The sequence below is a fragment of the Anomaloglossus baeobatrachus genome, chromosome 4, assembly GCF_048569485.1.
Source record: "Anomaloglossus baeobatrachus isolate aAnoBae1 chromosome 4, aAnoBae1.hap1, whole genome shotgun sequence".
Lineage (NCBI taxonomy): Eukaryota > Metazoa > Chordata > Amphibia > Anura > Aromobatidae > Anomaloglossus > Anomaloglossus baeobatrachus.
The window spans coordinates 670945158-670971952 of record NC_134356.1 but is presented as its reverse complement, the minus strand read 5'-3'; the positions used below and the strand labels follow the sequence as shown (position 1 = coordinate 670971952).

At 40.0% G+C, this 26795-nt stretch overlaps 10 non-coding genes across 10 annotated transcripts; all 10 read left to right on the top strand.

Annotated features, from left to right (window-relative positions):
* The first annotated feature begins 2148 nt into the window (after positions 1–2148).
* TRNAI-AAU (transfer RNA isoleucine (anticodon AAU)) lies at positions 2149–2222 on the top strand. The gene has a single exon. It is a non-coding gene; the product is annotated as a tRNA-Ile (tRNA).
* Positions 2223–12384: 10162 nt separating this feature from the next.
* On the top strand, positions 12385–12458 carry TRNAI-AAU (transfer RNA isoleucine (anticodon AAU)). Its single transcript has one exon. It is a non-coding gene; the product is annotated as a tRNA-Ile (tRNA).
* A 1947-nt stretch (positions 12459–14405) lies between these two features.
* Positions 14406–14479, top strand: TRNAI-AAU (transfer RNA isoleucine (anticodon AAU)). Its single transcript has one exon. It is a non-coding gene; the product is annotated as a tRNA-Ile (tRNA).
* A 571-nt stretch (positions 14480–15050) lies between these two features.
* Positions 15051–15124, top strand: TRNAI-AAU (transfer RNA isoleucine (anticodon AAU)). The gene has a single exon. It is a non-coding gene; the product is annotated as a tRNA-Ile (tRNA).
* Positions 15125–15695: 571 nt separating this feature from the next.
* On the top strand, positions 15696–15769 carry TRNAI-AAU (transfer RNA isoleucine (anticodon AAU)). The gene has a single exon. It is a non-coding gene; the product is annotated as a tRNA-Ile (tRNA).
* Positions 15770–16985: 1216 nt separating this feature from the next.
* Positions 16986–17059, top strand: TRNAI-AAU (transfer RNA isoleucine (anticodon AAU)). Its single transcript has one exon. It is a non-coding gene; the product is annotated as a tRNA-Ile (tRNA).
* Positions 17060–18275: 1216 nt separating this feature from the next.
* TRNAI-AAU (transfer RNA isoleucine (anticodon AAU)) lies at positions 18276–18349 on the top strand. The gene has a single exon. It is a non-coding gene; the product is annotated as a tRNA-Ile (tRNA).
* A 2506-nt stretch (positions 18350–20855) lies between these two features.
* TRNAI-AAU (transfer RNA isoleucine (anticodon AAU)) lies at positions 20856–20929 on the top strand. The gene has a single exon. It is a non-coding gene; the product is annotated as a tRNA-Ile (tRNA).
* A 1861-nt stretch (positions 20930–22790) lies between these two features.
* On the top strand, positions 22791–22864 carry TRNAI-AAU (transfer RNA isoleucine (anticodon AAU)). Its single transcript has one exon. It is a non-coding gene; the product is annotated as a tRNA-Ile (tRNA).
* A 1216-nt stretch (positions 22865–24080) lies between these two features.
* Positions 24081–24154, top strand: TRNAI-AAU (transfer RNA isoleucine (anticodon AAU)). Its single transcript has one exon. It is a non-coding gene; the product is annotated as a tRNA-Ile (tRNA).
* Positions 24155–26795: the final 2641 nt, after the last annotated feature.

Here is a 26795-nt window from a genome sequence, read left to right as displayed (position 1 = left end):
GTTTGCTAGTATAATGGCTTAGTTAAAATGAGTTTGAGTGTGCAATGCAGGCAGACGCGCTATGCAAATGTCTTTGCACTAGTGGGACTATAGCAAAGTCCAATAGCCACGTATAGGATGCCACTAGGTACACTGAGTGTTTGCTAGTATAATGGCTTGGTTTTAATGAGTTGGAGTGTGCAATGCAGGCAGACGCGCTCTGCAAATGTCTTTGCACTAGTGGGACTATAGCAAAGTCCAATAGCCACGTATAGGATGCCACTAGGTACACTGAGTGTTTGCTAGTATAATGGCTTGGTTAGAATGAGTTGTAGTGTGCAATGCAGGCAGATGTGCTCTGCTAATGTCTTTGCACTAGTGGGACTATAGCAAAGTCCAATAGCCACGTATAGGATGCCACTAGGTACACTGAGTGTTTGCTAGTATAATGGCTTAGTTAAAATGAGTTTGAGTGTGCAATGCAGGCAGACGCGCTATGCAAATGTCTTTGCACTAGTGGGACTATAGCAAAGTCCAATAGCCACGTATAGGATGCCACTAGGTACACTGAGTGTTTGCTAGTATAATGGCTTGGTTAGAATGAGTTGTAGTGTGCAATGCAGGCAGATGTGCTCTGCTAATGTCTTTGCACTAGTGGGACTATAGCAAAGTCCAATAGCCACGTATAGGATGCCACTAGGTACACTGAGTGTTTGCTAGTATAATGGCTTAGTTAAAATGAGTTTGAGTGTGCAATGCCGGCAGACGCGCTATGCAAATGTCTTTGCACTAGTGGGACTATAGCAAAGTCCAATAGCCACGTATAGGATGCCACTAGGTACACTGAGTGTTTGCTAGTATAATGGCTTGGTTTTAATGAGTTGGAGTGTGCAATGCAGGCAGACGCGCTCTGCAAATGTCTTTGCACTAGTGGGACTATAGCAAAGTCCAATAGCCACGTATAGGATGCCACTAGGTACACTGAGTGTTTGCTAGTATAATGGCTTGGTTAGAATGAGTTGTAGTGTGCAATGCAGGCAGACGCGCTCTGCAAATGTCTTTGCACTAGTGGGACTATAGCAAAGTCCAATAGCCACGTATAGGATGCCACTAGGTACACTGAGTGTTTGCTAGTATAATGGCTTAGTTATCAGTTGGAGTGTGCAGAGGACAAGAGGGTACAGTGGCAGGATTGTGGTGCTCTGGGTAGAGGAATGGAAGCCTGCCTTTCTATTCCCTCCTAATGGTGAAATGCAGGTAGGAAATCCCTGACCTGGGCTACACAGACGCTGTTGCTGTTTGCAGGACCTGTCACCTATGGCTCTCTGACCCTGCCGGTTGGAGCCCTTAAAAGGACTGCTATAAAGTGCTCTCCCTAAGCTGTCTAACGCTGTGTATGCAGCGCATACAGCTGTATCGGCTATAGGACTCAGGAAGACGGAGCTGCGACAGTGATGTCTGACACCAAAGACGCAGAAGGCAGATAATGGCGTCCGTGAAGAAAATGTCCGGTTTTATAATGCAGGGACATGTGACATGCAGATCCTATCACACATGCCGTTGCTTCTCTGGCTCAAAGTCCACTTAGCTGTGTGTGTGTCTGGGATTGGCTGACATGCTGGCCCGCCCCACAAGACGCGCGCACTTAGGGAAGGAAGACAAGAAAAAAAAAAAAAAAAAATGGCGATCGCCATTATAGAAACAGCAGTGATCTGAAGGCGCTGTTCACGCACACTATACACTGAAATGTGATAATAGTTTGATTCACAGAGTGACTTACACTATTACAGCAGAAACCAAGCTATGATTTAGCTGTTTTTTGGCTGCTAGAACCGTTCTCGAACGTTTCTAGAACTACCGAGCTTTTGCAAAAAGCTCGAGTTCTAGTTCGATCTAGAACATGCCCCAAAATCACTCGAGCCGCGAACTGGAGAACCACGAACCACGAACCGCGCTCAACTCTAGTGGCAACCTATTGCTCATAATATAAAAAAAGCTTGTCAATTCTCATTTAAGATTGGTTCCTATGCTTTTGATGGGCTCTCTAAGAATTAGTCAACTTTCAACGTATTTTACCTTTCACTGTGGACAGATCAAGCTTTGAGAGGTCAGTAGCTGGCTCAAAATTGGAGCAAGATCATTAAAAGAGAGTAGATATGGGGCAAAAGTGGCCGGTTAGCTCAATCGGTTAGAGCGTGGTGCTAATAACGCCAAGGTTGCGGGTTCGACCCCCGTGCTGGCCATTCCTTTGGCTTTCTATTCACATCCATTGACTTTTGGAAAAAGATCCGTAGGTTTTATCCATCCAATGTGTAAAATTAATTTATAAACTTGAAATAACTTGGTTAGAGTAAGAGAGTGGCCATGTTACATCGTCGTTAACCTTAAAGTATGACAGAGTAACGAATTGAAGCAAAATAGAAATATAATCTATTGTATGGCCAGAGATTTCAGTTTCTAAGCGTTTTTTAAGAAGTTTTGGGCAACTGGAATTCGATATAACTGTAAATATTGACAGCTAAGTCTATCACTAATTGTAATGCAGGCAAAAACTAATCCAAGCAATGGCGTAATTTACTGGCTCATCACGTGACAAGTTAGAGTGGTTGGTGGCAACATATTGCTCATAATATAAAAAAAGCTTGTCAATTCTCATTTAAGATTGGTTCCTATGCTTTTGATGGGCTCTCTAAGAATTAGTCAACTTTCAACGTATTTTACCTTTCACTGTGGACAGATCAAGCTTTGAGAGGTCAGTAGCTGGCTCAAAATTAGAGCAAGTTCATTAAAAGAGCGTAGATATGGGGCAAAAGTGGCCGGTTAGTAGAGATGAGCGAACCGGTCCCGGTTCGGCTCGAGGCCGGTTCGCCGAACGGGGGTCCCGTTCGAGTTCGGTTCGTCGAACGTTCGACGAACCGAACTCGAACGTATAGGCTATAATGGGAGGCAATCACAAACACATAAAAATGCATTATAAATGTACACAAACAGTTAATAAACATTGCCATAACACTTACCGGTCCTCGCGATCCCTTCTGCACTCTGTCTCCTGCCGCTATTCCATCCGATGATCGCTGAATCCTCCCGGTGACCTGCACTGCCAGCAGAGAAGCAGGACCTATCGTGACGTCAAAATAGCCATGTGACCAGTCACGTGGCTATTATCTCATTGGCTACAGACTGGTCACATGACTATGACACGTCATGTAGGACCTGCGAGTGCATCTCTCCGGTACACGGTGCACATATGTGTATCGCCGTGTACCGGCGACATGCTCTAGCACACGGTCGACTCCCCGTTCCGTTAGGGACCGGCTGACACAGCCGGTCATTAACGGAGATCACCGTTGCCATAGCAACGCAGTTAGCGGTGACGTCACCGCTAACCGCGGCTCCGGGAGCACCGTTGCTATGGTAACGCGTCTGTCAGCGTTACCGCTAGCAGCCAGCACTGATCACTCACAGAGTGAAGGCTGCACGCTGCTTCCCGATTGTAGTGAGCATTGTAGTTAGGATGGAGGTTCCCCAGCCCCAAGTGATGCCCCTCACTACAATCGTCACTACTACTACACTAGAAAGAAAGAAGACAGAAGAGCAGGATCGTGGAGGGCTGACAGGGGTAATAAAGATGGAGTCTCTAATGTGTCTGTGTATTTATTTCTATTAAAGTATTTTTTCTCTGTGTGGTGTCTTTTTTTAACCCTTTATTGGAGAATCTTAATGGCCGGGTCAAACGTGCCTGACATTAAGAATCTCTGGCTTAATACTGGCTGGTAAAACAAAGCCAGTATTAACTCATGATTACCCAACAAGCCACCCGGCTCCAGGGCTGTTGGAAGAGTTGGATACAGCGCCAGATGATGGCGCTTCTATGAGAGCGCCATTTTCTGGGACGGCTGCGGACTGAAATCCGCAGCAGAGGCGCCCACAAACCTCGGGCTAACCTGTGCTGCGGATTCCAATCCCCAGCTGCCTAGTTGTACCCGGCTGGACACAAAAATAGGGCGAAGCCCACGTCATTTGTTTTTTAATTATTTCATGAAATAAGTGAAATAATTAAAAAAAATGGGCTTCCCTATATTTTTGGTTCCCAGCCGGGTACAAATAGGCAACTGGGGGTTGGAGGCAGCCCGTGGCTGCCAGCTGTACCTGGCTAGCATACAAAAATATGGCGAAGCCCACGTCATTTTTTTGGTGGGCAAAAAACTTCTGCATACAGTCCTGGATGGAGTATGCTGAGCCTTGTAGTTCTGCAGCTGCTGTCTGCTCTTCTCCATACAGACAGACAGCAGCTGCAGAACTACAAGGCTCAGCATACTCCATCCAGGACTGTATGCAGACGTTTTTTGCCCCCTGAAAAAATTATGTGGCTTCGCCATATTTTTGTATGCTAGCCAGGTACAGCAGGCAGGTACGGCTGCCCCCAACCCCCAGTTGCCTATTTGTACCCGGCTGGGAACCAAAAATAAAGGGAAGCCCTTTTTTTATTATTTCATGAATTTCATGAAATAATTAGAAAACAAATGACGTAGGCTTTGCCCCATTTTTGTGTCCAGCCAGGTACAACTAGGCAGCTGGGATTGGAATCCGCACCACCGGTTGGCCTGAGCTTTCTGGGCCCCACTGCTGCGAATTGCAGTCTGCAGCCACCTCAGAAAATGGCGTTTTCATAGAAGCGCCATCTTCTGGCGCTGTATCCAACTCTTCCAGCACCTGCCTGCTATACCTGGCTAGCATACAAAAATATGGCGAAGCTCACGTCCTTTTTTTGTAGCTTTTTGGCAAAAAAAAAAAAAAATGCTTCCCTGGATTTTCCATTGCCAGTGAAGGTAACACCAAGCAGTGGGGGTTAGCAGCCAGTAGCTGCTTGGATTACCCTTAGCTAGCAATACAAAAAATGCAGTGGGAGCTAACATATATTTTTTTTAATTATTTATTTAAATAACTAAAAATAAAATGGGCTTCCCTGTATTTTGATTGCTGGACATCACAGTGCTGTAAAAATAAATCTTTAAAAAAATGACGTAGCGCTCCGCGGTATTTTTGATTCTCAGCGCAGATAAAGCAGACAGCTATGGGTTGCCACCCCCATCTGCCTGCCGTTACCTTGGTTGGCAATCAAAATACAGGGAAGCCCATTAATTTTTTCTATTTAAAAAATAGTTAAAAAAAAAAAATTACGTTGGGTCCCCCCATTTTTGATAGCCAGCTAGGGTAAAGCAGACGGCTGTAGCCTGAAAACCATAGCTGGCAGCTTTACCGTGGTTGGGGATCCAATGTGGAGGTCCCCTCAGGCTCTTTTTTATAATTATTTTATAAATATTAATAATTACACAATAAAAGTAGGGGACCCCCCAAATTGGATCACCAGCCAAGGTAAAGCGGACAGCTGTGGTCTGGTATTCTCAGGGTGGGAAGGTCCATAGTTATTGGGCCTTCACAGCCTAAAAATAGCAGGCCGCAGGCACCCCAGACGTGGCGCATCCACTAGATGCGCCAATCCTGGCGCTTCACCCCAGCTCATCCCGTGCCCTGGTGCAGTGGCAAACGGGGTAATAAATCGGGTTGATACTAGCTGTAAAGTCACCTGAGATCAAGCCCAGCAGTTTGTGATGTCATGGCGTCTATTAGATACCCAACATCATAAACTGTCAGTACTAACAAAAACAAAAAATCGACAAAAGAAATTTATTTGAAAAAACAGTCCCCAAAACATTTCCTCTTTCACCAATTTATTGTAAGAAAAAAAATAAAGGGGTCCCACGACGACTCTGGACCGTCTAGAATATGGGGGGGAGACACTCAGGGAACGTATCCCCCATTTTCTAGGAGTGCGGACCCTTCATGTGAGGAGTGTGGGTGCAATGAATCTGCACTCACTTTCCCCGGGTCCACAGCAGCAGAGTCCATGTCGTAATGGTTGCTACCAAAGCTGCAATGCCCTGCTCATGAGGTAAGGGCATGCCTAATCAGGAGAACTACTGTAGAGGAAGCTCTGCTCACTGGTATATAGGTGCTCAGAGGTAATAATAGATAAAATTAGTGAGTAACCTCGGCACTCTATATCTCCCAGACTAAGTCAGTAAGTCACAACGGATAGTAATGCAAAATCACTCTTTATTGGTCCGTATTAAGAAATTTTTTTTTCATAAGCATATATGTTTTTGTCCAAAACAAGTTACAAATGACGTTTCGGCCTGAGCCTTCGTCAGATTGGACTTATCTGCATGTAATCATGAAAAATGACAATAATCAGTATCACATAAGAGTGAGAGAACAATAACATAAACTCGAACAATGTAGAGGTACAATTGGGATGCAGCAATAAAAAATGGAACACAGCAAGAAATGAAACACATGATACAAATGTCATAATACAGTACAAGGACAATATAGTAATGACAAATATGGGGTCAGAGTAGACTTAGACAGCTCTGGTACGAAAGAGATGTCAATCATAAAGTAACATGTGCAGTAGGTGTAGAGCTACACTATGCATGGCAGAGCTAATGGGTAGACCGACCATAGAAAAAGTAGAGAAAAAGTGGATAAAAAGTGGAGAATAAGTGGAACATAAGAGGAGAAAAAGTGGAGAAAAAGTGGAGAAAAAAGTGGAGAAAAAGTGGAGAAAAAGTGGAGAAAAAGTGGAGAAAAAGTGGAGAAAAAGTGGAGATTAAGAGGAGAAAAAGTGGAGAAAAAAGTAAAGAAAAAGTGGAGAAAAAGTGGAGCATAAGTGGAGAAAAAGTGGAGAAAAAGTGGAGAAAAAGTGGAGCATAAGAGGAGAAAAAGTGGAGAAAAAAGTGGAGAAAAAGTGGAGAAAAAGTGGAGCATAAGAGGAGAAAAAGTGGAGAAAAAAGTGGAGAAAAAGTGGAGAAAAAGTGGAGCATAAGAGGAGAAAAAGTGGAGAAAAAGTGGAGAAAAAGTGGAGCATAAGAGGAGAAAAAGTGGAGAAAAAGTGGAGAAAAAGTGGAGCATAAGAGGAGAAAAGTGGAGAAAAAGTGGAGAAAAAAGTGGAGAAAAAGTGGAGAAAAAGTGGAGAAAAAGTGGAGAAAAAGTGGAGCATAAGAGGAGAAAAAGTGGAGAAAAAAGTGGAGAAAAAGTGGAGAAAAAGTGGAGCATAAGAGGAGAAAAAGTGGAGAAAAAGTGGAGAAAAAGTGGAGCATAAGAGGAGAAAAAGTGGAGAAAAAGTGGAGAAAAAGTGGAGCATAAGAGGAGAAAAAGTGGAGAAAAAGTGGAGAAAAAAGTGGAGAAAAAGTGGAGAAAAAGTGGAGAAAAAAGTGGAGAAAAAGTGGAGAAAAAGTGGAGCATAAGAGGAGAAAAAGTGGAGAAAAAAGTGGAGAAAAAGTGGAGAAAAAGTGGAGCATAAGAGGAGAAAAAGTGGAGAAAAAGTGGAGAAAAAGTGGAGCATAAGAGGAGAAAAAGTGGAGAAAAAGTGGAGAAAAAGTGGAGCATAAGAGGAGAAAAAGTGGAGAAAAAGTGGAGAAAAAAGTGGAGAAAAAGTGGAGAAAAAGTGGAGAAAAAGTGGAGAAAAAGTGGAGATTAAGAGGAGAAAAAGTGGAGAAAAAGTGGAGAAAAAGTGGAGCATAAGAGGAGAAAAAGTGGTGAAAAAAGTGGAGAAAACGTGGAGAAAACGTGGAGAAAAAGTGGAGAAAAAGTGGAGAAAAAGTGGAGCATAAGAGGAGAAAAAGTGGAGAAAAAGTGGAGAAAAAAGTGGAGAAAAAGTGGAGAAAAAGTGGAGAAAAAGTGGAGAAAAAGTGGAGAAAAAGTGGAGATTAAGAGGAGAAAAAGTGGAGAAAAAGTGGAGCATAAGAGGAGAAAAAGTGGAGAAAAAAGTGGAGAAAACGTGGAGAAAACGTGGAGAAAACGTGGAGAAAAAGTGGAGAAAAAGTGGAGCATAAGAGGAGAAAAAGTGGAGAAAAAGTGGAGAAAAAGTGGAGCATAAGAGGAGAAAAAGTGGAGAAAAAGTGGAGAAAAAAGTGGAGAAAAAGTGGAGAAAAAGTGGAGAAAAAAGTGGAGAAAAAGTGGAGAAAAAGTGGAGCATAAGAGGAGAAAAAGTGGAGAAAAAAGTGGAGAAAAAGTGGAGAAAAAGTGGAGCATAAGAGGAGAAAAAGTGGAGAAAAAGTGGAGAAAAAGTGGAGCATAAGAGGAGAAAAAGTGGAGAAAAAGTGGAGAAAAAGTGGAGCATAAGAGGAGAAAAAGTGGAGAAAAAGTGGAGAAAAAAGTGGAGAAAAAGTGGAGAAAAAGTGGAGAAAAAGTGGAGAAAAAGTGGAGATTAAGAGGAGAAAAAGTGGAGAAAAAGTGGAGAAAAAGTGGAGCATAAGAGGAGAAAAAGTGGTGAAAAAAGTGGAGAAAACGTGGAGAAAACGTGGAGAAAAAGTGGAGAAAAAGTGGAGAAAAAGTGGAGCATAAGAGGAGAAAAAGTGGAGAAAAAGTGGAGAAAAAAGTGGAGAAAAAGTGGAGAAAAAGTGGAGAAAAAGTGGAGAAAAAGTGGAGAAAAAGTGGAGATTAAGAGGAGAAAAAGTGGAGAAAAAGTGGAGCATAAGAGGAGAAAAAGTGGAGAAAAAAGTGGAGAAAACGTGGAGAAAACGTGGAGAAAACGTGGAGAAAAAGTGGAGAAAAAGTGGAGCATAAGAGGAAAAAAAGTGGAGAAAAAAGTGGAGAAAACGTGGAGAAAAAGTGGAGAAAAAGTGGAGAAAAAGTGGAGCATAAGAGGAGAAAAAGTGGAGATTAAGAGGAGAAAAAGTGGAGAAAAAGTGGAGAAAAAGTGGAGAAAAAGTGGAGCATAAGAGGAGAAAAAAGGGAGAAAAAAGTGGAGAAAAAGTGGAGAAAAAGTGGAGAAAAAGTGGAGATTAAGAGGAGAAAAAGTGGAGCATAAGAGGAGAAAAAGTGGAGAAAAAAGTGGAGAAAAAGTGGAGAAAGTGGAGAAAAAAATGGAGAAAAAGTGGAGAAAAAGTGGAGAAAAAGTGGAGAATAAGAGGAGAAAAAGTGGAGAAAAAGTGGAGAAAAAGTGGAGAATAAGAGGAGAAAAAGTGGAGAATAAGTGGAGAAAAAAATGGAGAAAAAGTGGAGAAAAAGAGGAGAAAAAGTGGAGCATAAGAGGAGAAAAAGTGGAGAAAAAGTGGAGAAAAAGTGGAGCATAAGAGGAGAAAAAGTGGAGAAAAAAGTGGAGAAAAAGTGGAGAAAAAGTGGAGCATAAGAGGAGAAAAAGTGGAGAAAAAGTGGAGAAAAAGTGGAGCATAAGAGGAGAAAAAGTGGAGAAAAAGTGGAGAAAAAGTGGAGAAAAAGTGGAGCATAAGAGGAGAAAAAGTGGAGAAAAAGTGGAGAAAAAAGTGGAGAAAAAGTGGAGAAAAAGTGGAGAAAAAGTGGAGAAAAAGTGGAGATTAAGAGGAGAAAAAGTGGAGAAAAAGTGGAGAAAAAGTGGAGCATAAGAGGAGAAAAAGTGGAGAAAAAAGTGGAGAAAACGTGGAGAAAACGTGGAGAAAACGTGGAGAAAAAGTGGAGAAAAAGTGGAGAAAAAGTGGAGAAAAAGTGGAGCATAAGAGGAGAAAAAGTGGAGAAAAAAGTGGAGAAAAAGTGGTGAAAAAGTGGAGAAAAAGTGGAGCATAAGAGGAGAAAAAGTGGAGATTAAGAGGAGAAAAAGTGGAGAAAAAGTGGAGAAAAAGTGGAGAAAAAGTGGAGCATAAGAGGAGAAAAAGTGGAGAAAAAAGTGGAGAAAAAGTGGAGAAAAAGTGGAGAAAAAGTGGAGATTAAGAGGAGAAAAAGTGGAGCATAAGAGGAGAAAAAGTGGAGAAAAAAGTGGAGAAAAAGTGGAGAAAGTGGAGAAAAAAATGGAGAAAAAGTGGAGAAAAAGTGGAGAAAAAGTGGAGAATAAGAGGAGAAAAAGTGGAGAAAAAGTGGAGAAAAAGTGGAGAATAAGAGGAGAAAAAGTGGAGAATAAGTGGAGAAAAAAATGGAGAAAAAGTGGAGAAAAAGTGGAGAGAAAGTGGAGAAAAAAATGGAGAAAAAGTGGAACACCCTTTGGTACCTTTCATGTGGCACTAAGGGGTGCTTAGCTTTGTATTTAGCCAAAAAAATGAAAAAAAAATGACATAGGGTTCCCCCTAGTTTTGTAGCCAGCTAGGGTAAAGCAGACGGCTGCAGCCTGCAGACCACAGCTGGCAACCTCACCTTGGCTGGTAATCCAAAACTGAGGGCACCCCACGCTGTTATTTTAAATTAAATAAATAATTTAAAAAAAAAACACGTAGGGGTCCCCCAAAATTGGATCACCAGCCAAGGTAAAGCAGACAGCTGGGGCCTGATATTCTCAGACTAGGGAGGTCCATGGTTATTGGAATCTCCCCAGCCTAAAAATAGCAGGCCGCAGCCGCCCCAGAAGTGGCGCATCCATTAGATGCGCCAATCCTGGTGCTTCGCCCCAGCTCATCCCGCGCCCTGGTGCGGTGGCAAACGGGGTAATATTTGGGGTTAATACCAGATGTGTAATGTCACCTGGCATCAAGCCCTGGGGTTGGTGAGGTCAGGCGTCTATCAGATACCCGACATCACCAACCCAGTCAGTAATAAAAAAAAAATAGACGACAAACACATTTTTATTTGAAAAAACACTCCCCAAAACATTCCCTCTTTAACCAATTTATTAGATTGAAAAACAAATCCAGGTCTGGTGTAATCCAAGGGGTTGCCATGACGATGCACACTGTCCCAGTCAATGAAGAGCAGGATGTTCCCCATTGGCTGGGAGAGCAGTGCAGTGACCTGAGCTAACATCAATGGGTCAGCCCAGGTCACTGCAGGGGGGTGACAAGTGCTGCTGTCAGTGAGGTACATTACCTGCGCTGATCTCCAGCACACTGACAGCCCCTGTCACTGAGGTCAATGACCGGCGCCTTCACATCAAGTATCGCGAGAGGTCCGTGACGTCACCGCCAGTGTCAGTCTCGGGTCGGAAGCGATAGGTGATGTGACAAGCAGCGGCCATGGAGGACAGTGACAGCGCTGAGGTCGGGATGGCAGGACTTCAACACCGGAGGTAAGCCGAGCGAGCGAGCGGGCGGGTTGGGGGGTGGATGTGTGTGTGTGTGTGTGTTTGTGTATGTGTATGTATGTGTACATGCCGCGGGCAGGAGGGGGTGGAGCGAGCTGAGCGGGAAAGTGTGGGCTTCCTGCACGTAACTAAGATAAACATCGGGTTACTAACCAAAGCGCTTTGCTTGGATACCCGATGTTTATCTTGGTTACCAGCTTGTGGCAGGCTGCCAGCGATGGCTCCTGCTCACTGTAGCTGTAAAAAGCCCTGCTTTTTGCTGCTAGAACCGTTCTCGAACGTATCTAGAACTATCGAGCTTTTAGCAAAAAGCTCGAGTTCTAGTTCGATCTCGAACAGCCCAAAAATCACTCGAGCCGCGAACTGGAGAACCACGAACCACGACCCGCGCTCAACTCTACCGGTTAGCTCAATCGGTTAGAGCGTGTTGCTAATAACGCCAAGGTTGCGGGTTCGACTCCCGTGCTGGCCATTCCTTTGGCTTTCTGTTCACATCCAGTGACTTTTGGAAAAAGATCCGTAGGTTTTATCCATCCAATGTGTAAAATTAATTTACAAACTTGAATTAACTTGGTTAGAGTAAGAGAGTGGCCATGTTACATCGTCGTTAACCTTAAAGTATGACAGAGTAACGAATTGAAGCAAAATAGAAATATAATCTATTGTATGGCCAGAGATTTCAGTTTCTAAGCGTTTTTTAAGACGTTTTGGGCAACTGGAATTCGATATAACTGTAAATATTGACAGCTAAGTCTATCACTAATTGTAATGCAGGCAAAACTAATCCAAGCGACTTGAAGCAAAATAGAAAAATAATCTATTTTATGGCCAGAGATTTCAGTTTTAAGTGTTTTTTAAGAAGTTTTGGGCAACTGGAATTCGATATAACTGAAAATATTGACAGCTAAGTCTATCACTAATTGTAATGCAGGCAAAACTAATCCAAGCAACTTGAAGCAAAATAGAAATATAATCTATTGTATGGCCAGAGATTTCAGTTTCTAAGCGTTTTTTAAGAAGTTTTGGGCAACTGGATTTTGATATAACTGTAAATATTGACAGCTAAGTCTATCACTAATTGTAATGCAGGCAAAAACTAATCCAAGCAATGGCGTAATATACTGGCTCATCACGTGACAAGTTAGAGTGGTTGGTGGCAACATATTGCTCATAATATAAAAAAAGCTTGTCAATTCTCATTTAAGATTGGTTCCTATGCTTTTGATGGGCTCTCTAAGAATTAGTCAACTTTCAACGTATTTTACCTTTCACTGTGGACAGATCAAGCTTTGAGAGGTCAGTAGCTGGCTCAAAATTAGAGCAAGATCATTAAAAGAGAGTAGATATGGGGCAAAAGTGGCCGGTTAGCTCAATCGGTTAGAGCGTGGTGCTAATAACGCCAAGGTTGCGGGTTCGACCCCCGTGCTGGCCATTCCTTTGGCTTTCTATTCACATCCATTGACTTTTGGAAAAAGATCCGTAGGTTTTATCCATCCAATGTGTAAAATTAATTTACAAACTTGAAATAACTTGGTTAGAGTAAGAGAGTGGCCATGTTACATCGTCGTTAACCTTAAAGTATGACAGAGTAACGAATTGAAGCAAAATAGAAATATAATCTATTGTATGGCCAGAGATTTCAATTTCTAAGCGTTTTTTAAGAAGTTTTGGGCAACTGGAATTCGATATAACTGTAAATATTGACAGCTAAGTCTATCACTAATTGTAATGCAGGCAAAAACTAATCCAAGCAATGGCGTAATTTACTTGCTCATCACGTGACAAGTTAGAGTGGTTGGTGGCAACATATTGCTCATAATATAAAAAAAGCTTGTCAATTCTCATTTAAGATTGGTTCCTATGCTTTTGATGGGCTCTCTAAGAATTAGTCAACTTTCAAAATATTTTACCTTTCACTGTGGACAGATCAAGAGGTCAGTAGCTGGCTCAAAATTAGAGCAAGATCATTAAAAGAGAGGTTGCGGGTTCGACCCCCGTGCTGGCCATTCCTTTGGCTTTCTATTCACATCCAGTGACTTTTGGAAAAAGATCCGTAGGTTTTATCCATCCAAAGTGTAAAATTAATTTACAAACTTGAAATAACTTGGTTAGAGTAAGAGAGTGGCCATGTTACATCGTCGTTAACCTTAAAGTATGACAGAGTAACGAATTGAAGCAAAATAGAAATATAATTTATTGTATGGCCAGAGATTTCAGTTTCTAAGCGTTTTTTAAGAAGTTTTGGGCAACTGGAATTCGATATAACTGTAAATATTGACAGCTAAGTCTATCACTAATTGTAATGCAGGCAAAACTAATCCAAGCGACTTGAAGCAAAATAGAAAAATAATCTAATTTATGGCCAGAGATTTCAGTTTCTAAGTGTTTTTTAAGAAGTTTTGGGCAACTGGAATTCGATATAACTGTAAATATTGACAGCTAAGTATATCACTAATTGTAATGCAGGCAAACACTAATCCAAGCAATGGCGTAATTTACTGGCTCATCACGTGACAAGTTAGAGTGGTTGGTGGCAACATATTGCTCATAATATAAAAAAAGCTTGTCAATTCTCATTTAAGATTGGTTCCTATGCTTTTAATGGGCTCTCTAAGAATTTGTCAACTTTCAACGTATTTTACCTTTCACTGTGGACAGATCAAGCTTTGAGAGGTCAGTATCTGGCTCAAAATTAGAGCAAGTTCATTAAAAGAGAGTAGATATGGAGCAAAAGTGGCCAGTTAGCTCAATCGGTTAGAGCGTGGTGCTAATAACGCCAAGGTTGCGGGTTGACCCCCGTGCTGGCCATTCCTTTGGCTCTCTGTTCACATCCAGTGACTTTTGGAAAAAGATTCGTAGGTTTTATCCATCCAATGTGTAAAATTAATTTACAAACTTGAAATAACTTGGTTAGAGTAAGAGAGTGGCCATGTTACATCGTCGTTAACCTTAAAGTATGACAGAGTAACGAATTGAAGCAAAATAGAAATATAATCTATTGTATGGCCAGAGATTTCAGTTTCTAAGCGTTTTTTAAGAAGTTTTGGGCAACTGGAATTCGATATAACTGTAAATATTGACAGCTAAGTCTATCACTAATTGTAATGCAGGCAAAAACTAATCCAAGCAATGGCGTAATTTACTGGCTCATCACGTGACAAGTTAGAGTGGTTGGTGGCAACATATTGCTCATAATATAAAAAAAGCTTGTCAATTCTCATTTAAGATTGGTTCCTATGCTTTTGATGGGCTCTCTAAGAATTAGTCAACTTTCAACGTATTTTACCTTTCACTGTGGACAGATCAAGCTTTGAGAGGTCAGTAGCTGGCTCAAAATTAGAGCATGTTCATTAAAAGAGAGTAGATATGGAGCAAAAGTGGCCGGTTAGCTCAATCGGTTAGAGTGTGGTGCTAATAACGCCAAGGTTGCGGGTTCGACCCCCGTGCTGGCCATTCCTTTGGCTTTCTGTTCACATCCAGTGACTTTTGGAAAAAGATCCGTAGGTTTTATCCATCCAATGTGTAAAATTAATTTACAAACTTGAAATATCTTGGTTAGAGTAAGAGAGTGGCCATGTTACATCGTCGTTAACCTTAAAGTATGACAGAGTAACGAATTGAAGCAAAATAGAAATATAATCTATTGTATGGCCAGAGATTTCAGTTTCTAAGCGTTTTTTAAGAAGTTTTGGGCAACTGGAATTCGATATAACTGTAAATATTGACAGCTAAGTCTATCACTAATTGTAATGCAGGCAAAAACTAATCCAAGCAATGGCGTAATTTACTGGCTCATCACGTGACAAGTTAGAGTGGTTGGTGGCAACATATTGCTCATAATATAAAAAAAGCTTGTCAATTCTCATTTAAGATTGGTTCCTATGCTTTTGATGGGCTCTCTAAGAATTAGTCAACTTTCAACGTATTTTACCTTTCACTGTGGACAGATCAAGCTTTGAGAGGTCAGTAGCTGGCTCAAAATTAGAGCATGTTCATTAAAAGAGAGTAGATATGGAGCAAAAGTGGCCGGTTAGCTCAATCGGTTAGAGTGTGGTGCTAATAACGCCAAGGTTGCGGGTTCGACCCCCGTGCTGGCCATTCCTTTGGCTTTCTGTTCACATCCAGTGACTTTTGGAAAAAGATCCGTAGGTTTTATCCATCCAATGTGTAAAATTAATTTACAAACTTGAAATATCTTGGTTAGAGTAAGAGAGAGGCCATGTTACATCGTCGTTAACCTTAAAGTATGACAGAGTAACGAATTGAAGCAAAATAGAAATATAATCAATTGTATGGCCAGAGATTTCAGTTTCTAAGCATTTTTTAAGAAGTTTTGGGCAACTGGAATTCGATATAACTGTAAATATTGACAGCTAAGTCTATCACTAATTGTAATGCAGGCAAAAACTAATCCAAGCAATGGCGTAATTTACTGGCTCATCACGTGACAAGTTAGAGTGGTTGGTGGCAACATATTGCTCATAATATAAAAAAAGCTTGTCAATTCTCATTTAAGATTGGTTCCTATGCTTTTGATGGGCTCTCTAAGAATTAGTCAACTTTCAACGTATTTTACCTTTCACTGTGGACAGATCAAGCTTTGAGAGGTCAGTAGCTGGCTCAAAATTAGAGCATGTTCATTAAAAGAGAGTAGATATGGAGCAAAAGTGGCCGGTTAGCTCAATCGGTTAGAGTGTGGTGCTAATAACGCCAAGGTTGCGGGTTCGACCCCCGTGCTGGCCATTCCTTTGGCTTTCTGTTCACATCCAGTGACTTTTGGAAAAAGATCCGTAGGTTTTATCCATCCAATGTGTAAAATTAATTTACAAACTTGAAATATCTTGGTTAGAGTAAGAGAGTGGCCATGTTACATCGTCGTTAACCTTAAAGTATGACAGAGTAATGAATTGAAGCAAAATAGAAATATAATCTATTGTATGGCCAGAGATTTCAGTTTCTAAGCGTTTTTTAAGAAGTTTTGGGCAACTGGAATTCGATATAACTGTAAATATTGACAGCTAAGTCTATCACTAATTGTAATGCAGGCAAAAACTAATCCAAGCAACGGCGTAATTTACTGGCTCATCACGTGACAAGTTAGAGTGGTTGGTGGCAACATATTGCTGATAATATAAAAAAAGCTTGTCAATTCTCATTTAAGATTTGTTCCTATGCTTTTGATGGGCTCTCTAAGAATTAGTCAACTTTCAACGTATTTTACCTTTCACTGTGGACAGATCAAGCTTTGAGAGGTAAGTAGCTGGCTCAAAATTAGAGCAAGTTCATTAAAAGAGAGTAGAAATGGGGCAAAAGTGGCCGGTTAGCTCAATCGGTTAGAGCGTGGTGCTAGTAACGCCAAGGTTGCTGGTTCAACCCCCATGCTGGCCATTCCTTTGGCTTTCTGTTCACATCCAGTGACTTTTGGAAAAAGATCTGTAGGTTTTATCCATCCAATGTGTAAAATTAATTTACAAACTTGAAATAACTTGGTTAGAGTAAGAGAGTGGCCATGTTACATCGTCGTTAACCTTAAAGTATGACAGAGTAACGAATTGAAGCAAAATAGAAATATAATCAATTGTATGGCCAGAGATTTCAGTTTCTAAGCGTTTTTTAAGAAGTTTTGGGCAACTGGAATTCGATATAACTGTAAATATTGACAGCTAAGTCTATCACTAATTGTAATGCAGGCAAAAACTAATCCAAGCAATGGCGTAATTTACTGGCTCATCACGTGACAAGTTAGAGTGGTTGGTGGCAACATATTGCTGATAATATAAAAAAAGCATGTCAATTCTCATTTAATATTGGTTCCTATGCTTTTGATGGGCTCTCTAAGAATTAGTCAACTTTGAACGTATTTTACCTTTCACTGTGGACAGGTCAAGCTTTGAGAGGTCAGTAGCTGGCTCAAAATTAGAGCAAGTTCATTAAAAGAGAGTAGATATGGGGGAAAAGTGGCCGGTTAGCTCAATCGGTTAGAGCGTGGTGCTAATAACGCCAAGGTTGCGGGTTCGACCCCCGTGCTGGCCATTCCTTTGGCTTTCTGTTCACATCCTGTGACTTTTGGAAAAAGATCCGTAGGTTTTATCCATCCAATGTGTAAAATTAATTTACAAACTTGAAATAACTTGGTTAGAGTAAGAGAGTGGCCATGTTACATCGTCGTTAACCTTAAAGTATGACAGAGTAACGAATTGAAGCAAAATAGAAATATAATCAATTGTATGGCCAGAGATTTTAGTTTCTAAGCGTTTTTTAAGAAGTTTTGGGCAACTGGAATTCGATATAACTGTAAATATTGACAGCTAAGTCTATCACTAATTGTAATGCAGGCAAAAAATAATCCAAGCAATGGCTTAATTTACTGGCTCATCACGTGACAAGTTAGAGTGGTTGGTGGCAACATATTGCTCATAATATAAAAAAAGTTTGTCAATTCTCATTTAAGATTGGTTCCTATGCTTTTGATGGGCTCTCTAAGAATTAGTCAACTTTCAACGTATTTTACCTTTCACTGTGGACAGATCAAGCTTTGAGAGGCAAGTAGCTGGCTCAAAATTAGAGCAAGTTCATTAAAAGAGAGTAGAAATGGTGCAAAAGTGGCCGGTTAGCTCAATCGGTTAGAGCGTGGTGCTAGTAACGCCAAGGTTGCGGGTTCAACCCCCATGCTGGCCATTCCTTTGGCTTTCTGTTCACATCCAGTGACTTTTGGAAAAAGATCCGTAGGTTTTATCCATCCAATGTGTAAAATTAATTTACAAACTTGAAATAACTTGGTTAGAGTAAGAGAGAGGCCATGTTACATCGTCGTTAACCTTAAAGTATGACAGAGTAACGAATTGAAGCAAAATAGAAATATAATCAATTGTATGGCCAGAGATTTCAGTTTCTAAGCATTTTTTAAGAAGTTTTGGGCAACTGGAATTCGATATAACTGTAAATATTGACAGCTAAGTCTATCACTAATTGTAATGCAGGCAAAAACTAATCCAAGCAATGGCGTAATTTACTGGCTCATCACGTGACAAGTTAGAGTGGTTGGTGGCAACATATTGCTGATAATATAAAAAAAGCATGTCAATTCTCATTTAATATTGGTTCCTATGCTTTTGATGGGCTCTCTAAGAATTAGTCAACTTTGAACGTATTTTACCTTTCACTGTGGACAGGTCAAGCTTTGAGAGGTCAGTAGCTGGCTCAAAATTAGAGCAAGTTCATTAAAAGAGAGTAGATATGGGGGAAAAGTGGCCGGTTAGCTCAATCGGTTAGAGCGTGGTGCTAATAACGCCAAGGTTGCGGGTTCGACCCCCGTGCTGGCCATTCCTTTGGCTTTCTGTTCACATCCAGTGACTTTTGGAAAAAGATCCGTAGGTTTTATCCATCCAATGTGTAAAATTAATTTACAAACTTGAAATAACTTGGTTAGAGTAAGAGAGTGGCCATGTTACATCGTCGTTAACCTTAAAGTATGACAGAGTAACGAATTGAAGCAAAATAGAAATATAATCAATTGTATGGCCAGAGATTTTAGTTTCTAAGCGTTTTTTAAGAAGTTTTGGGCAACTGGAATTCGATATAACTGTAGATATTGACAGCTAAGTCTATCACTAATTGTAATGCAGGCAAAAACTAATCCAAGCAATGGCTTAATTTACTGGCTCATCACGTGACAAGTTAGAGTGGTTGGTGGCAACATATTGCTCATAATATAAAAAAAGCTTGTCAATTCTCATTTAAGATTGGTTCCTATGCTTTTGATGGGCTCTCTAAGAATTAGTCAACTTTCAACGTATTTTACCTTTCACTGTGGACAGATCAAGCTTTGAGAGGTAAGTAGCTGGCTCAAAATTAGAGCAAGTTCATTAAAAGAGAGTAGAAATGGGGCAAAAGTGGCCGGTTAGCTCAATCGGTTAGAGCGTGGTGCTAGTAACGCCAAGGTTGCGGGTTCAACCCCCATGCTGGCCATTCCTTTGGCTTTCTGTTCACATCCAGTGACTTTTGGAAAAAGATCTGTAGGTTTTATCCATCCAATGTGTAAAATTAATTTACAAACTTGAAATAACTTGGTTAGAGTAAGAGAGTGGCCATGTTACATCGTCGTTAACCTTAAAGTATGACAGAGTAACGAATTGAAGCAAAATAGAAATATAATCAATTGTATGGCCAGAGATTTCAGTTTCTAAGCGTTTTTTAAGAAGTTTTGGGCAACTGGAATTCGATATAACTGTAAATATTGACAGCTAAGTCTATCACTAATTGTAATGCAGGCAAAAACTAATCCAAGCAATGGCGTAATTTACTGGCTCATCACGTGACAAGTTAGAGTGGTTGGTGGCAACATATTGCTGATAATATAAAAAAAGCATGTCAATTCTCATTTAATATTGGTTCCTATGCTTTTGATGGGCTCTCTAAGAATTAGTCAACTTTGAACGTATTTTACCTTTCACTGTGGACAGGTCAAGCTTTGAGAGGTCAGTAGCTGGCTCAAAATTAGAGCAAGTTCATTAAAAGAGAGTAGATATGGGGGAAAAGTGGCCGGTTAGCTCAATCGGTTAGAGCGTGGTGCTAATAACGCCAAGGTTGCAGGTTCGACCCCCGTGCTGGCCATTCCTTTGGCTTTCTGTTCACATCCTGTGACTTTTGGAAAAAGATCCGTAGGTTTTATCCATCCAATGTGTAAAATTAATTTACAAACTTGAAATAACTTGGTTAGAGTAAGAGATTGGCCATGTTACATCGTCGTTAACCTTAAAGTATGACAGAGTAACGAATTGAAGCAAAATAGAAATATAATCAATTGTATGGCCAGAGATTTTAGTTTCTAAGCGTTTTTTAAGAAGTTTTGGGCAACTGGAATTCGATATAACTGTAAATATTGACAGCTAAGTCTATCACTAATTGTAATGCAGGCAAAAACTAATCCAAGCAATGGCTTAATTTACTGGCTCATCACGTGACAAGTTAGAGTGGTTGGTGGCAACATATTGCTCATAATATAAAAAAAGTTTGTCAAATCTCATTTAAGATTGGTTCCTATGCTTTTGATGGGCTCTCTAAGAATTAGTCAACTTTCAACGTATTTTACCTTTCACTGTGGACAGATCAAGCTTTGAGAGGTAAGTAGCTGGCTCAAAATTAGAGCAAGTTCATTAAAAGAGAGTAGAAATGGGGCAAAAGTGGCCGGTTAGCTCAATCGGTTAGAGCGTGGTGCTAGTAACGCCAAGGTTGCGGGTTCAACCCCCATGCTGGCCATTCCTTTGGCTTTCTGTTCACATCCAGTGACTTTTGGAAAAAGATCCGTAGGTTTTATCCATCCAATGTGTAAAATTAATTTACAAACTTGAAATAACTTGGTTAGAGTAAGAGAGAGGCCATGTTACATCGTCGTTAACCTTAAAGTATGACAGAGTAACGAATTGAAGCAAAATAGAAATATAATCAATTGTATGGCCAGAGATTTCAGTTTCTAAGCATTTTTTAAGAAGTTTTGGGCAACTGGAATTCGATATAACTGTAAATATTGACAGCTAAGTCTATCACTAATTGTAATGCAGGCAAAAACTAATCCAAGCAATGGCGTAATTTACTGGCTCATCACGTGACAAGTTAGAGTGGTTGGTGGCAACATATTGCTGATAAAATAAAAAAAGCATGTCAATTCTCATTTAATATTGGTTCCTATGCTTTTGATGGGCTCTCTAAGAATTAGTCAACTTTGAACGTATTTTACCTTTCACTGTGGACAGGTCAAGCTTTGAGAGGTCAGTAGCTGGCTCAAAATTAGAGCAAGTTCATTAAAAGAGAGTAGATATGGGGGAAAAGTGGCCGGTTAGCTCAATCGGTTAGAGCGTGGTGCTAATAACGCCAAGGTTGCGGGTTCGACCCCCGTGCTGGCCATTCCTTTGGCTTTCTGTTCACATCCAGTGACTTTTGGAAAAAGATCCGTAGGTTTTATCCATCCAATGTGTAAAATTAATTTACAAACTTGAAATAACTTGGTTAGAGTAAGAGAGTGGCCATGTTACATTGTCGTTAACCTTAAAGTATGACAGAGTAACGAATTGAAGCAAAATAGAAATATAATCAATTGTATGGCCAGAGATTTTAGTTTCTAAGCGTTTTTTAAGAAGTTTTGGGCAACTGGAATTCGATATAACTGTAGATATTGACAGCTAAGTCTATCACTAATTGTAATGCAGGCAAAAACTAATCCAAGCAATGGCTTAATTTACTGGCTCATCACGTGACAAGTTAGAGTGGTTGGTGGCAACATATTGCTCATAATATAAAAAAAGCTTGTCAATTCTCATTTAAGATTGGTTCCTATGCTTTTGATGGGCTCTCTAAGAATTAGTCAACTTTCAACGTATTTTACCTTTCACTGTGGACAGATCAAGCTTTGAGAGGTAAGTAGCTGGCTCAAAATTAGAGCAAGTTCATTAAAAGAGAGTAGAAATGGGGCAAAAGTGGCCGGTTAGCTCAATCGGTTAGAGCGTGGTGCTAGTAACGCCAAGGTTGCGGGTTCAACCCCCATGCTGGCCATTCCTTTGGCTTTCTGTTCACATCCAGTGACTTTTGGAAAAAGATCCGTAGGTTTTATCCATCCAATGTGTAAAATTAATTTACAAACTTGAAATAACTTGGTTAGAGTAAGAGAGTGGCCATGTTACATCGTCGTTAACCTTAAAGTATGACAGAGTAACGAATTGAAGCAAAATAGAAATATAATCAATTGTATGGCCAGAGATTTTAGTTTCTAAGCGTTTTTTAAGAAGTTTTGGGCAACTGGAATTCGATATAACTGTAAATATTGACAGCTAAGTCTATCACTAATTGTAATGCAGGCAAAAACTAATCCAAGCAATGGCTTAATTTACTGGCTCATCACGTGACAAGTTAGAGTGGTTGGTGGCAACATATTGCTCATAATATAAAAAAAGTTTGTCAATTCTCATTTAAGATTGGTTCCTATGCTTTTGATGGGCTCTCTAAGAATTAGTCAACTTTCAACGTATTTTACCTTTCACTGTGGACAGATCAAGCTTTGAGAGGTAAGTAGCTGGCTCAAAATTAGAGCAAGTTCATTAAAAGAGAGTAGAAATGTGGCAAAAGTGGCCGGTTAGCTCAATCGGTTAGAGCGTGGTGCTAGTAACGCCAAGGTTGCGGGTTCAACCCCCATGCTGGCCATTCCTTTGGCTTTCTGTTCACATCCAGTGACTTTTGGAAAAAGATCCGTAGGTTTTATCCATCCAATGTGTAAAATTAATTTACAAACTTGAAATAACTTGGTTAGAGTAAGAGAGAGGCCATGTTACATCGTCGTTAACCTTAAAGTATGACAGAGTAACGAATTGAAGCAAAATAGAAATATAATCAATTGTATGGCCAGAGATTTCAGTTTCTAAGCGTTTTTTAAGAAGTTTTGGGCAACTGGAATTCGATATAACTGTAAATATTGACAGCTAAGTCTATCACTAATTGTAATGCAGGCAAAAACTAATCCAAGCAATGGCGTAATTTACTGGCTCATCACGTGACAAGTTAGAGTGGTTGGTGGCAACATATTGCTGATAATATAAAAAAAGCATGTCAATTCTCATTTAATATTGGTTCCTATGCTTTTGATGGGCTCTCTAAGAATTAGTCAACTTTGAACGTATTTTACCTTTCACTGTGGACAGGTCAAGCTTTGAGAGGTCAGTAGCTGGCTCAAAATTAGAGCAAGTTCATTAAAAGAGAGTAGATATGGGGGAAAAGTGGCCGGTTAGCTCAATCGGTTAGAGCGTGGTGCTAATAACGCCAAGGTTGCGGGTTCGACCCCCGTGCTGGCCATTCCTTTGGCTTTCTGTTCACATCCAGTGACTTTTGGAAAAAGATCCGTAGGTTTTATCCATCCAATGTGTAAAATTAATTTACAAACTTGAAATAACTTGGTTAGAGTAAGAGAGTGGCCATGTTACATCGTCGTTAACCTTAAAGTATGACAGAGTAACGAATTGAAGCAAAATAGAAATATAATCAATTGTATGGCCAGAGATTTTAGTTTCTAAGCGTTTTTTAAGACGTTTTGGGCAACTGGAATTTGATATAACTGTAGATATTGACAGCTAAGTCTATCACTAATTGTAATGCAGGCAAAAACTAATCCAAGCAATGGCTTAATTTACTGGCTCATCACGTGACAAGTTAGAGTGGTTGGTGGCAACATATTGCTTATAATATAAAAAAAGCTTGTCAATTCTCATTTAAGATTGGTTCCTATGCTTTTGATGGGCTCTCTAAGAATTAGTCAACTTTCAACGTATTTTACCTTTCACTGTGGACAGATCAAGCTTTGAGAGGTAAGTAGCTGGCTCAAAATTAGAGCAAGTTCATTAAAAGAGAGTAGAAATGGGGCAAAAGTGGCCGGTTAGCTCAATCGGTTAGAGCGTGGTGCTAGTAACGCCAAGGTTGCGGGTTCAACCCCCATGCTGGCCATTCCTTTGGCTTTCTGTTCACATCCAGTGACTTTTGGAAAAAGATCCGTAGGTTTTATCCATCCAATGTGTAAAATTAATTTACAAACTTGAAATAACTTGGTTAGAGTAAGAGAGAGGCCATGTTACATCGTCGTTAACCTTAAAGTATGACAGAGTAACGAATTGAAGCAAAATAGAAATATAATCAATTGTATGGCCAGAGATTTCAGTTTCTAAGCGTTTTTTAAGAAGTTTTGGGCAACTGGAATTCGATATAACTGTAAATATTGACAGCTAAGTCTATCACTAATTGTAATGCAGGCAAAAACTAATCCAAGCAATAGCGTAATTTACTGGCTCATCACGTGACAAGTTAGAGTGGTTGGTGGCAACATATTGCTCATAATATAAAAAAAGCTTGTCAATTCTCATTTAAGATTGGTTCCTATGCTTTTAATGGGCTCTCTAAGAATTAGTCAACTTTCAACGTATTTTACCTTTCACTGTGGACAGATCAAGCTTTGAGAGGTCAGTAGCTGGCTCAAAATTAGAGCAAGTTCAATAAAACAGAGTAGATATGAGGCAAAAGTGGCCGGTTAGTTCAATCGGTTAGAGCGTGGTGCTAATAACGCCAAGGTTGCGGGTTCGACCCCCGTGCTGGCCATTCCTTTGGCTTTCTGTTCACATCCAGTGACTTTTGGAAAAAGATCCGTAGGTTTTATCCATCCAATGTGTAAAATTAAATTACAAACTTGAAATAACTTGGTTAGAGTAAGAGAGAGGCCATGTTACATCGTCGTTAACCTTAAAGTATGACAGAGTAACGAATTGAAGCAAAATAGAAATATAATCAATTGTATGGCCAGAGATTTCAGTTTCTAAGCGTTTTTTAAGAAGTTTTGGGCAACTGGAATTCGATATAACTGTAAATATTGACAGCTAAGTCTATCACTAATTGTAATGCAGGCAAAAACTAATCCAAGCAATGGCGTAATTTACTGGCTCATCACGTGACAAGTTAGAGTGGTTGGTGGCAACATATTGCTCATAATATAAAAAAAGCTTGTCAATTCTCATTTAAGATTGGTTCCTATGCTTTTAATGGGCTCTCTAAGAATTAGTCAACTTTCAACGTATTTTACCTTTCACTGTGGACAGATCAAGCTTTGAGAGGTCAGTAGCTGGCTCAAAATTAGAGCAAGTTCATTAAAACAGAGTAGATATGACGCAAAAGTGGCCGGTTAGTTCAATCGGTTAGAGCGTGGTGCTAATAACGCCAAGGTTGCCGGTTCGACCCCCGTGCACATCCAAAAGTCACTGGATGTGAACAGAAAGCCAAAGGAATGGCCAATTCCTTTGGCTTTCTGTTCACATCCAGTGACTTTTGGAAAAAGATCCGTAGGTTTTATCCATCCAATGTGTAAAATTAATTTACAAACTTGAAATAACTTGGTTAGAGTAAGAGAGTGGCCATGTTACATCGTCTTTAACCTTAAAGTATGACAGAGTAACGAATTGAAGCAAAATAGAAATATAATCAATTGTATGGCCAGAGATTTCAGTTTCTAAGTGTTTTTTAAGAAGTTTTGGGCAACTGAAATTCGATATAACTGTAAATATTGACAGCTAAGTCTATCACTAATTGTAATGCAGGCAAAAACTAATCCAAGCAATGGCGTAATTTACTGGCTCATCACGTGACAAGTTAGAGTGGTTGGTGGCAACATATTGCTCATAATATAAAAAAAGCTTGTCAATTCTCATTTAAGATTGGTTCCTATGCTTTTAATGGGCTCTCTAAGAATTAGTCAACTTTCAACGTATTTTACCTTTCACTGTGGACAGATCAAGCTTTGAGAGGTCAGTAGCTGGCTCAAAATTAGAGCAAGTTCATTAAAACAGAGTAGATATGAGGCAAAAGTGGCCGGTTAGTTCAATCAGATAGAGCGTGGTGCTAATAACGCCAAGGTTGTGGGTTCGACCCCCGTGCTGGCCATTCCTTTGGCTTTCTGTTCACATCCAGTGACTTTTGGAAAAAGATCCATAGGTTTTATCCATCCAATGTGTAAAATTAATTTACAAACTTGAAATAACTTGGTTAGAGTAAGAGAGTGGCCATGTTACATCGTCGTTAACCTTAAAGTATGACAGAGTAAGGAATTGAAGCAAAATAGAAATATAATCTATTGTATGGCCAGAGATTTCAGTTTCTAAGCGTTTTTTAAGAAGTTTTGGGCAACTGGAATTCGATATAACTGTAAATATTAACAGCTAAGTCTATCACTAATTGTAATGCAGGCAAAACTAATCCAAGTGACTTGAAGCAAAATAGAAATATAATCTATTGTATGGCCAGAGATTTCAGTTTCTAAGCGTTTTTTAAGAAGTTTTGGGCAACTGGAATTCGATATAACTGTAAATATTGACTGCGAAGTCTATCACTAATTGTAATGTAGGCAAAAACTAATCCAAGCAATGGCGTAATTTACTGGCTCATCACGTGACAAGTTAGAGTGGTTGGTGGCAACATATTGCTGATAATATAAAAAAAGCTTGTCAATTCTCATTTAAGATTGGTTCCTATGCTTTTGATGGGCTCTCTAAGAATTAGTCAACTTTCAACGTATTTTACCTTTCACTGTGGACAGGTCAAGCTTTGAGAGGTCAGTAGCTGGCTCAAAATTAGAGCAAGTTCATTAAAAGAGAGTAGATATGGGGGAAAAGTGGCCGGTTAGCTCAATCGGTTAGAGCGTGGTGCTAATAACGCCAAGGTTGCGGGTTCGACCCCCGTGCTTGCCATTCCTTTGGCTTTCTGTTCACATCCAGTGACTTTTGGAAAAAGATCCGTAGGTTTTATCCATCCAATGTGTAAAATTAATTTACAAACTTGAAATAACTTGGTTAGAGTAAGAGAGTTGCCATGTTACATCGTCGTTAACCTTAAAGTATGACAGAGTAACGAATTGAAGCAAAATAGAAATATAATCAATTGTATGGCCAGAGATTTCAGTTTCTAAGCGTTTTTTAAGAAGTTTTGGGCAACTGGAATTCGATATAACTGTAAATATTGACAGCTAAGTCTATCACTAATTGTAACGCAGGCAAAACTAATCCAAGCAATGGCGTAATTTACTGGCTCATCACGTGACAAGTTAGAGTGGTTGGTGGCAACATATTGCTCATAATATAAAAAAAGCTTGTCAATTCTCATTTAAGATTGGTTCCTATGCTTTTGATGGGCTCTCTAAGAATTAGTCAACTTTCAACGTATTTTACCTTTCACTGTGGACAGGTCAAGCTTTGAG